This window comes from Tupaia chinensis, unplaced genomic scaffold (genome assembly GCF_000334495.1).
Source record: "Tupaia chinensis unplaced genomic scaffold, TupChi_1.0 Scaffold145519_1, whole genome shotgun sequence".
Taxonomy (NCBI): domain Eukaryota; kingdom Metazoa; phylum Chordata; class Mammalia; order Scandentia; family Tupaiidae; genus Tupaia; species Tupaia belangeri.
In genome coordinates, this window is record NW_006205376.1 from 3,037,614 (window position 1) to 3,049,880 (window position 12,267).

The window sequence follows — 12,267 nt, forward strand, 5'->3', positions numbered from 1 at the left end:
CACATACCACACTTTTCTGAAATTGTCAGCTCTCTCTCTCCCTCCTACATGTAAGCTCCTTGAAGGCAGGGCCATGTCTTTCTTCATCTTTCTATTCTCCAATGCATTCACAGTGCCTAAAATTTAGTCTCTAAAGAAATCCGAAGGTCAGTGTGTCATTGGCAGCAGAAATTAGAGCAAATGTCAAGGGAAAGGGGAGGTCTAAGGACCTCTCCAGGAGCTGGGAGGTGCCCTTTTTCTTACATTGACGCTATTTTGCTTACATTGACGCTATTTTGCTTACATTGACGCTCAAGAAACTCATGTTGAATGAATGCATGCAGGATGAATGGAGAGCCCAAACAGTTCTACTGGGAAAGCTTCACATCTTCTCCAATAAATGAGCCTCTTCCCAGGCTACATATGAGGGCGGGGTCATCAAAAATTTCATGGAAAATGCATGTTATTAAAAAACACGTGTGCAGCTCCGCGGCTCATGGCGGAAATAGACCTGGTCGCCTAGTTCTCCAGCCTACCGGGGCTGCGCACTGGGCCGAGGTTATGGCTTGCTTCGCAGCGAGGCTGGGCGCGCAGGGTGGGCAGGTGGTGTTGGTCACGTCTGGCCTCACCAAGATCCCACTGGAAGCGTGACCGGTGCGCTTCCTAGGCAACATCAGTCCCCCCCCCGCGGAGCCATTCCTTGCCAGGGCCTACTGGGTCTTGTTCCTTTACAGCGCTCGCCCCGCCTTCTCGGTTGCCCACCGCTTCCCACCCAGACCTGGCGCTTGGCGCTGCAACCTTCCCGCCCAGCCAGTTTGGACGTGCTGAGCCTGGAGGCCGAGGAGAATGCACTCCCGGGCTTCGCTGCGGTTCTGTGGAACTACCCGGAGGTAGCGCTACTGGCACCTTCTTGGCTGTAGAGGTCACCACTTGGGCAGACTATTTGCATCGCTGCAGGCTGAGGCCCAGGCGGTCAATCTACTAGGCCCTTCTGCGATGTTTTACCTGGCTGCAGCCGTGTCAGATTTCTATGTTCCTGTGGCTGACATGCCAGTCATCCGGGGGCCCGATGCAGGTGATGGGCAGTTCCCTTCCAGAGATCTGATCCCCTATAACCAATCTTGGGCTAATTTCCTCTTGATTTGGAGATGGCCTTCCTGTATTTTGTATGTACCAGGCACTGGGGATGCGGAGATGACTAAGATGCTGCCCTCCTTCAGGGACCTCACAATCTAGTGATGGAGCTGGACACAGACATAATTACAGTACAGAGTGATAAACGCTAGTGGAGATGCCTGAAGATGGTGCCAAAAATGCTTTCTCCTTTGGTTAAAGATTGGGCTCCCAAAGCATTTATCATTTCCTTTAAGTTGGACACTGACCCTTCCATCTTAATTAGTCGTGCTCCAAATGCTTTGGAAATTTATCAGCATCAAGTGGTGGCTAACATCCTTGAGTCACGACAGTCCTTTGTGGTTATTGTAACCAAAGACTCAGAAACCAAGTTACTGCTTTTGGAGGAAGAAGTAGAAAACGGCATAGAGACAGAAAAGAACATAGTGGATAATCTTCAATCTCAAAACACAGCTTTTATATGTGACAAAAACTGAAGTAAAAAGCCTTTACAGGATCAAAAACTGTTCAGTGGGCCAGGATTCTTACAGATGGTGAGAACTAGAATCAATCCTTTGTCCTCCTAAAGACAGAGAAAATGAAGGGAGGGGGGAAAGCTGTGGTGTGCAGGCACATATATTGATAGTTTGAATTTGTCTTTTAATGATGGAACCATCTGACATAATCACTGGAATGTCATCTTGATTTCAAAATTGAACACTAGACCTGTTCCTCACCTTTGAAAAAGGAGCTTTTTGGGAATGATATATTCTTCAAAATATATTTGGGAACCCAAATATTAGCCTTCTTCATACTGTAAAAAAAAAAAAAAGGAGGATGAATGCATGAGTGGTCATGTTTTGATGGTCAAATATTTGTTGGGGTTAAAAAGAAAATGTGTTGGGTGCCTACTATGTGCAGGCCCTGTACTGAGCTATTAGGATTAAAAAGATGAATAAACATGTCTTCTTTGACAAATGGATGTATTTTTAAAAAAAAGTGCAATAAAGTGTGTGCTCAAAAGCTGAAAAATAAAAAAGTGTGCATGATTTCAAACTTTTAACTTCATTTTTTCCCATAAATTTTTGTGGAAAAAATCCCCTCTATTTTCAGGCTGCCTTCTTGTAAAGGGTGAAAGTCTAAGTCCATGATAATAGAGAATAGGAGCTGTTGCATCCATTTACATTCTAGGGAATCAGGTGATCCTAAGTAACCATGTGCATGCCTCTTGGGGCTGCTGAATTCTCAATTTCTGACATGATGAGTGAAAATAACTACTATCTTCTATTGTATTAATGAAGGAAAATAGCACTTATTTAGCAAAAGTGTTTTGTTGAGAGTCTGGTTGTTTATTGATTTATAATTACCCACTCCCATACACAAAAATATCAGAGCTCAAACTTTCATGTGTTTGGCATCCAGGACTTCTATCAGAGCCCATCTAGGTTTATGAGGCTTTCAGACTCAGACTGGGTTCAATCATCTGCCTGCCTGCCTCCAGAGCCTTCAGACTTGGATGGATACATACCATCAGCATCGCAGAAACTCCAGCTTGGTCTGTGGGGGGGACTTCTCAGCCCCTATCATTGTGTAAACTGTTCTCCTAATACATCTCCTCTTATGTATCTATACATATCCTATTGATTCTGCCTCCCTGGAGAACTCTAATATACTTTCTTACCAGTGTGGATTGTGAACCTTGAGTAGAAACACTTGTTTTAACTTCCATAAGGAGTACCTAGCACATGTCAGATCCTGAGTGAATTCTTGACTTAACAGCTTAAAAGAAAGGGCCATTATAATACAATGTAACAGGGTATTTAGGAGCATCTAACAGAATATTTCAAGAAGACCTAAAAGGGTAGGTGGGGCTCAGGAAGTTTTCCAAGGGCAAATGAAAAAGATTAACCAAGAAGATACAAAAGATCATACACTTAAAAAATTGAAAGACAGAATGAATCAGAGCATCAAGAGTAGTGGGGGTGTGTGTGTGATTAAAAAGGTATTAGGGAAGAAGGGAAAGGGGGATAATACATGAAGCTGGAGCTCTGAATTGGGCCCTGTATATTGAATGGTGATAATTTCCTAAAGGCTTCAGGGAGCCCTTGATAGATTTAATGGGGGAAAGCAAAGTCATCGGATTGATAAAGCACCCTGGCTGTCCTATGGAGAAAGAACTGCAGCATTTGAGACTGAAGGAAGAGAAACAAATGAAACGACTGTTGGAATCCTTTAAGTCAGAGATAATGATGGATTTGTATTGGGTAGTGGTAGTAGAAAATGAGAGTTAGTGGATTTGAGAGGTATTTAAGATACAGAATAAACAGGAAGACTATGAATTAAGTGGCAGAATAGAGGAAAAGATGAAGATTTAAAAGTGATTCCTGGGCCCAGTCATAGGAGTACACACTTGATGCTGATGCCTGAGGCTGAGGCCATAAGGGAGGCATGGGTTCAATTCCCACCCCACCCTAAAAAAGCCCAATGAGGTGGTGTATACCTGCAATCCTAGCAGCTTTGATGGCTGAGGCAGGAGGATCTTGAGTATGAGGCTAGCCTGGGCAACATAGCAACACCATTTGAAACGACTGGGTGTGAGGACTGAGGCAAGAGAATATAACAGAGCAAGACCCCATTCTTAAAAATAAAAAATGACTTTAGGCTAGCCCTAAAGCATAGTGTTAGGAAAGATGCTAAAATATGGCAAAAATAATCTGGACTGTCAACAAATCAGTCTGAAATATGAGGTTTACACAAAAGCAGAGTTGACTGGACAACTAAAAGAGTTGACTAGACAACAAGGCAAGTTTTTGCCAGAGTGTGTTTATGATAACTACTTAGCAATATAGATCAAACATATCTCTGGGGAATCCCTCAAAAAACTACATCAGTCAGGTATTACCGCAAAGACAAAATTGACATGGCTTTGTGTATGCTGATGCTATAGAATATTCTCAGTAGTTCAATAAATAATAAGTATTGGCTTAACATGTGAGAACTTAGTAACTGTGAGGTCACTCAAACATTGTATGGTTGGGATGTTGGGTTTAAAACAAAGACAGAAGTTTTCTATACCCTTGGAAGCAAGGGGGAAATATAGAAGAAGATGATTTGAACTCTGTTTTACTGGGATGAAAATGACTATCTCCCTAAGGCATATGGAAAGTGAGGATTTAATTCATGTCATCAGAATTCCTTTCTAAGACCTTACACAATGACTGTTGCTGTTTTCATCACAGTGGCTGATAAACTGTATTTGTTCCATTAATTGAGTCCAGCACTACAATATTCCCAATTCATTTACTTGACAAATAGCCATTGAGTTCTCAATATAAACAAATATTACAGTCTAGATTTTAAAGATAAATATACTTGGACCTTTTTTTCCTCAAGGAGCAAACATTCAATGAAAATAGCACTGTCGGGAACCAGCTGTTAGTGTAATGGCTATGTCGCTGGACTCCCACGTAGTTGACCGCAGTTCGTGTCCCGGACCCGGTGGCTTAAAACTCATGCCAGGTGCGTGTGCGTGCGTGCCCAAGATCCCGAGAGGAGAATGGAGGAGAAGGGATTGCGGCGTGACCATCCCCCCTGGGGGGTGATTTGTTGCTTTCTGTCTCTATGTCTCTCTCTGTCTGTCTGGCGAGCGCATGTGCCCTACAGTGAAAATCTCTCAAAAAAAAAAAAATAGCACTGTCATAAATACTGTGATCAAGAATGTACAGAAGAATGGAGGGTCAGATGGTGACACAGTGGTTAAATGTGATGCTGTGTGAGGCTAAGCCATACAGGGAGATTTCTGTTTGAATGCAGAGACCTCCGTGAGTATGCTGGGCATGCAGGTAGCTGTGATCTGGGATGGCTGAGGCTGTGAGTGGGTCATGTCAGGACCCTGCTGAAGGTGCTGTATGTAGCTCTCTCTGTCTCTGTCTCTCTTTCTCTCTGTGTCTTTCTCATTCATGGAAGAAATAAATAAACTTAAAAAAAGAATGTATAGGAGAATGGCAAAGAAAAAGGTTTATACTTTAATAATAAGTATAAGTCAGATGAAAAAGTAGGGAGTAAGACAGATAAACGTTTAAAGTAAGAAAACTGTGGGCTCACAAGCATGATGTCCAAAGAAACTACACAAAATTTCTAATAATGAAAATGCAGGCTATGTGGGGATAGTGATGGGAAATGAGTCTGAAGGAGAGGCAGGAATTAGGCATCTTATTAAGAGCCTTGTATGCCAAGCAAGGGGATTTGGATTTTATCCTGAGAGCTACACAGTATTATTGAAGGATTTTTAGCAGAGAAGTGACATAATCCAATTGGCATTATATTATGCAAAGGTGGCAATCAGACACAAACTGACAGCAACCTGTTCTGGGGAGATGAAAAATTGTTCTTGTAAAGATCTACCAAATATAATAACATGTGCAGGTCACATTTGATGAATGGCAAACCTTAATGAAAGTGAAGAATATGCAAAGTGTCAGTAGAAATCAATCTTACAGTGGGGCAGATCTGTGCTCAAAAAAAGAAAGAAAAGTCTTAGAAATGAAGACAAATTGAATGCACACACACACACACACGAGAGGTCTTCAAAAGGTTCACAGACAATGCATATTGGACAAAAACTATGCAAGTATTTAAATTGCTTTTGCACTGTAATTACCTTGTATTTTAATTTCATTTTCCCATGAACATATTGAAGTCACCTCATATATGTATATGTGTATTAAAATGTAAAAAATAAATTTTATATTTATGTATGTGTGTATATATATATATACATACATATATACACACACACACACACAGGATTATGTATAAATAAATAGCCTTTGGATTATACCCTAGGGTATAATAAGTAGCTGAAGCAAATGGTTTAAAACTGATTTGGCCAGAAAGTGCTATTAGACCTTAATCCCCAGCAAATGCCCTGTGGTCTTGTTGTTAACCCCAGACACTGAGGAAAAAAAAAAAAAGTAAAGGTATATTGGGGCTTTAGTGGGTTATTCAAATTTAATTGCCAGAGTGGAACACTTCCAAACACAATTATTTTCTACTATAGCTATCTTGCAGTACAAACACCTAAAGCAGGGAAGCATTATTCTCATGCAATATCTAGCTGAGAGATAATGAGACTCTTTTTAATAATCGTGGAAGCACTTATATATCGGAATGAGACCATTTGCCTTCAATATAGGCTATATGCTTACAAAAAAAAAATGCTCTCAAATAATTTCATGCAGTTATTCAATCGAGTTATATAATTTAAAATGTTATGAAACATTCCCAAACAAACATAGCAGGCAAAATTGGCTAAAAGTGAACTAGAATAAATTGGGAAATGCAGGGGGAAAAAATGCACATTTCAAGTAATTTGAGCCATTGGTAAACATGACCCAGATTATAAATGACCTCAAATATGTTGAGTTTACCAAGTAATAAACTTAACAAAACATGACAATGTCCTGAAAGTGGATTGGGTGATAGTTACACAACTCTGTAAGCTTACTAAAATCATTGAATTTTATATCTATAATGAATGAATTTTATAGTATTTAAGTTATACTTCAAAAACATCTACTAAAATCTGTAAGAGTTTTAGGAGAGATTAAGATAAAAGTATGGCTTTTATTTATTTATTTATTTTTTTACTTGACGTCTCCATTGCTGTGGATAATAAAATATGACTTTTTCCATAAAGTATGCTTTGCCCTGTTCACTGCCCAGTAATGACTTCCTCCATAGCACTTTCAACAATAGACTTTCAGTCACGTTTCTGATCTCTGTAATCTCTGAGTAATAGGTGGACTGAACCACTAATGTCTTGTTTCAGGAAGCCACAGTGCATCATCTTGAGGAAGATCATTATGAAGGAAGAAGTAACCAGAAATAAGCAGTTTTATCAAACAATGTGTTCTTCAATGGAAGGATCCATGATTCCGCCCCCAACATGGCACGTGTTAGTAGAGATTTATGGCTTGTTCCACTTTCATAGTGGAAGTCATTCCCGATAGTATTTTCCCTGACTTATATCATCGGGCACTAAACATAAATTTGTTGGCTAAAATATCTATTAAATAATTTGGTTTATATAGAGAAATAAAATGAACAGGTTTGAAACAATAAAAAGTTGTCTTCCACAATAAGGAAAGGAAATTTTTATGCACTCTGCAACAGGAACCTGAGTGGCCATGGCACCTGACAGTTCCATTAATTGGCTGCAGTAAGAAATGAAACTACCTGCAGAGAGATAACAGTAACTGTGAACATTGTCAAACCCGAGAGAGATGGTCTGGCGAAGGATTAAAAGAAGAGACAGGAAGACCGTGACATTGCATCTTCCAGAGCATATCACTTTGACGAATTTCAGAAACCTGTGGGGAATGAAAGATCATGTTCTTTGTCCCCTACCTCATTCTGCACCACTCTGGTCCTCACTTACTAGGCTCTTGCCACAGGAACCGTCTTTCTGACCTTTTACCATAAAAATTGTTCCTTCTTCAGGGCCTCTTTGCTAGCTGCTGCCTTCCCAAGGAACATCCCTCCTCTGGACCTTAAAAGGCTGATTATTTTAATAAAGAATGACTGACCTCCTGACTGACCAGTCTAAATTAAGCACCCAAATTACTTCTATCATATCTCTCAGTTTATTTTCTTCATTTTAGTTTTCAGTATACAATATTATCTTCAATGTCTATTTCTATTTTATAAGCTTTATATTAGAAGAAGCATGACTTGAGAGATATAATGACAGTAACTTTTCTTGGACTAAAACTTTAAGGTTATCTTATAAAAATATATTGCTAAAAAATTTCTGTGACATCCCTAAGAGGTTTGCTGCTCAATAGGTACAGCAAGAAGAAACTTACTACCTCCCAGGTCAAGCCACTCTGTAGCTAAAGGATTTCAAATTTTAAAATTAAATACACACACACACACACACACACACACACACGCATATATATTTGGGGCCAGCAGATGGTGTAGCATTTACAGCTTTACAACACTGGGCTCCCATGTGGTTGACCGTAGTTTGAGTCATGAACCCAGTGGCTTAAAAATCATGACAGAGGACCAGCAGATGACGTAAGGCCTACGTTGCTGGATTCCCATGTAGCAGACCACTGTACGAGTCTCAGACCCAGCTTAAACTCATGCTGAGTACATGTGCGTGCGTGCCCAAGATCCTGAGAGGAGAATGGAGGAGAAGGGATTGCGGCGTGGCCATCCCCCTTGGGGGGTGATTTCTCACTTTCTTTCTCTCTGTCTTTCTGGAGAGTGCACTCACCCTATAACAAAAACCTTTCCAAAAAAAAAAAAAAATTCATGCCCGGTATATGTACATGTGTACCCAAGATCTCAGGAGAAGAATGAAGGAGAAGGAATTGTGGTGCGACCATCCCCTCTGAAGGATGATATCTTACTTTCCCTCTTACTGTCTCTGGCAAGCTAATGTTCCCTAAGGGGATATATATATATATATATAAATATATATATATACATATAACATGTTTTCTTGTAAATTGACAAGTTATCATGTTTTTCTCCTTTAGAGCTACATAAACATTAATCTGCATACCACATTTACAATAAGACTTTCCAATATTTGATGGAGTATAGGTTTTTTCAGATTCAATCTTCAAATAGAATATGTTCATATTCTGAAAAGATGGTTTCTCCAGAGGTTATTCAAATTTCTAAGAAGCAGTAACCAAAGCAATTGCATTATAAGACAAGCAGTACTATACTCAAGTCATTGAATGGTTAGTTTGCCCTTCGTAGTGTTGAATTGGAACGAAAACAAAGAGCCTTAGTTGTAAGGCAGAGTGTTGCAAATTCAAGGTGGAAGTTGGCTGGTGGCCAGCAGGCTAAGGTCTTCATCCTGTAGTTAATTTCAGAGGATGGAAGAAATATCAACTGAAAGCGGTTCAAGGCTTTCAGAACTGTGTCTCTTTTGATGATATTTTGTGCCAAAGAATATCTTTCTACTGGCTCACTGCTTTCTACCAAGACTAGAGAAACGATTTATTTCCATCATATGGCAGAAAGACAAAATAATCTCTGTATTATTTGCAATATTTACTGTATAAAAAAGGAATCAGAACAATGAGCTCTCTGTTAAGGTTATGTTTTTCCTGATAAAGTTTGTAGGACCGGCGAAATGTTAAAAATTTTGTTTGGAGCTGAATTGCATGCACACAGTTCTAGACTATTTCTATGGTTTCTAGCCAATGGATATTGGATTCATTTTCATCTCTATCTATTGAATACTGAATGTATACCAGGCACTATACTGGTTGAGGATAATCAATACAAAGTATAGTCCCTGTCCTCAGGAAGCTTACAGTCCATGAGGAAAACAGGCAAGCAAGTGGTAAAGGCAACTGTCCTAAGCACATCTGTGGCTTAGAGTACTGAACACTAGGTCTCCTAGGACCACATTCGAAAGGCACCTGTCCCAGTCTTGGAAGATCAGGGAAAGGTCCTCAGGCAATGTTGTGGGAAGTGACACTGAAGGAGAGGAGTTAAAAGAAAAAGGATGAGCCTACAAATAGAAGCAATAATGACTCTCTTGGAGACATAGCAAGTAGTTCAATGTGGCTGAAGCCATGTTTTGAAGTTGGGGGAGAGAAAATCATAAGGCTAGAAAAATGAGCAGAAGGCAGATTTTGAAATGTTCCATGTTTCACTGTAAACAAAGGAGAAAGAAAATATCTCTGATTTTGGATTTCATAGTGCCTGTGCAAGGCCTTAGTCTTTCCTTTTCTGTATTTGGTCATCACGTGGCACTATGAAACTTAATAAATATTTGAATGAATGAATGTGAAATGTTCCTCCATGATTCTCAAATCATGCAGATGTCTGTTAACCAATTCCTTTTTTAAAGAGGGAAAGTGAAAAATTATGCCAGAGGGGATAGCCATGCCACAATCCCTTCTCCTCCAGTCTTCTGGGATTTTGGGCACATACATACATACACCTAGTGTGATTTTCAAGCTGTTGGGTCAGGAACTTGAACCATGAAGCCAGCCATGTGGGAGTCCAGCACCTAAATCTCCATGCCACCTACTGGCATAGCCGATTCCTTTTACTTCCCTCTTCAGTCTTATTCTCTCTTCACAAATAATGCTTAGGTAAAGATCAAACTTTTTTGGTCTAACAAATTAATCACCACAAAAAAACCACACATTATTTGTCGTTGGAAAACTTTCGGTAGCTTAGAGAAAACAGGCATGTTAACAATTCTAGGAGCCTCCACATCTGACTAGCATTAAGGAGCTTGAGACAGATGAATATTTCCATTCTCCCCCTCCTACCTGCCAAAAACAACAGCAACAACAAAACACTAGAAAAGTCAAATAAAGAAAAAAAGAAATAAGAAGAGTGAGGAATGTGGCAGGGCAGGAGAAGGAAGAGTGGGAAGAGAGTAGAAAGAGGACAGGATAAAGGAGAGAAGGAAAGGAGAAGGGAGAGAGGAAAGAGAGCGTGAGGAAGAGGAAAATGATGACAATGGAGGAGGAGGTAGTAGAGGAAGTTGTTAGAGGGCAAGTGTACAACTTTGACAGGGTCCTCATCCCAGGGTCCTCATCCTCATGCTATAGGGGCACACAATTGAACATTGCCTTTAAGATTAGGAAAAGGATCCAGGAGGAAATATTGTCAAACTTGAGGACTAAACAGGGTCCAAGGTCTTACAAAGGATGGACATTTACTCATCTCAACTCTGTACTAATTTTTCCTTCCTTTGGTGCAGTTGGTGATTCTTAGCTTGGGTGAAGTGAAGAGAAGTTAAGATAAAAGGAGGAAAGCAGGACCAGACGGTGGCAATGGTGGTTAGGGTGGCTAGATTCCGCATGGCCAACTGTCTGTCTGGCTCAAGACCCAGTCTAGTGACTTGAAAAATATGCTGGGTGCATGTGTGTGTGCATATGTGTCCAAAATCACCAGAGAATAGAGAAGGGATTGTGGTGTGGCTATCCTCTCTGGTGGTGTTTTACTACTTTCCCCTATCTCTGTCTCTCTGTTTCACTTAGGCAAGCACTGATGCCCTACAGCAAAAATAAACAAAAAACTGAGAGTCGTTACTAAGACAGAAAGACTCCTACCAAGATTTAAATGATCTCATGAAACTAGAAGAAAAAAAAATTAGAATTCAGAGCTGCTATGAAGGAGAGAACCTAGTAGACAGCCTACAATTTTATTTGCATCCCTTGTGAAGCCGCATTCTAGGAACAAATGTGAAACAGAGATACAATAAGCTTAACAAGGTGTGAACTCCTGCCTCAATACAGTTCAACCCTGATTAGATTAATGTGATTCACACAATATGATTCATTCACCTACCTGTTATAAGGTAGGAGAATTACTTCATGGAGAAACAAACATCTCCAGAAATTCTGTAATTTTCCCCACATGATTGAAGCATTAAAAAAATATCAGGCAAACCAAAAATGGGACAATCAATGTCACAAATATTGAAGTTATCAGATATAAACTTTGACATAACTATTAGTCATGTGCACAAAAATAGAAAAGATGATGGAAAATTTCCTTATAAGACTGAAATGTATAAAATCTAAACAAATGGAAATTGTAGAATAAAAAGTATAATTAAATTTGAGGATTTAATAGATGGGTTTACCAGGAGATTAGACTCAAGAGAAGATTAATATAAAATATCTAGCAGAAGCACATGGACAAAAATGGGTGGAATATAGTTTTTTAAAAGAATTGTTTAATTTTATTTATTATTATTATTATTATTAAAATGTAACCAGAGAGAGACAGAGAAAGAGAGGGAAAGTGAGAAAGGAAGCCACTAGGTCTAGAACTTGAACTGCAATTGGCCATATGGGAGTCCAACACCTTAACCATCCCACCACCTGCTGGTCCCAGGGTGGACTATACTTTAAAAAGTGTGTAATAATTAATAGAGCATTTAACTGAAGTCCCAAAAGAAGAGAAGAAAGAGTAGTATAGAAGCAATATGTATTAGATTATTGAATATGATCTTTATAAAATTAATCAAAGATACCATCCTACAATTTCAAAGATGAACCGAAATAAAAATAAATGCAAGGAAATAAATACCATGTACTAAGTACATCATAGTAAACTAGCTGAACAATTCCCAAAAGAATATCTTTTTGTGGGAAGAAGGCGTTTTACCTTTAAGGA

The 12,267-nt window shown here is 39.5% G+C and overlaps 1 pseudogene; it reads left to right on the forward strand.

The window, feature by feature from the left end:
• The first annotated feature begins 475 nt into the window (after window positions 1-475).
• Window positions 476-1,589, forward strand: LOC102499894 (phosphopantothenate--cysteine ligase-like; annotated as a pseudogene).
• Window positions 1,590-12,267: the final 10,678 nt, after the last annotated feature.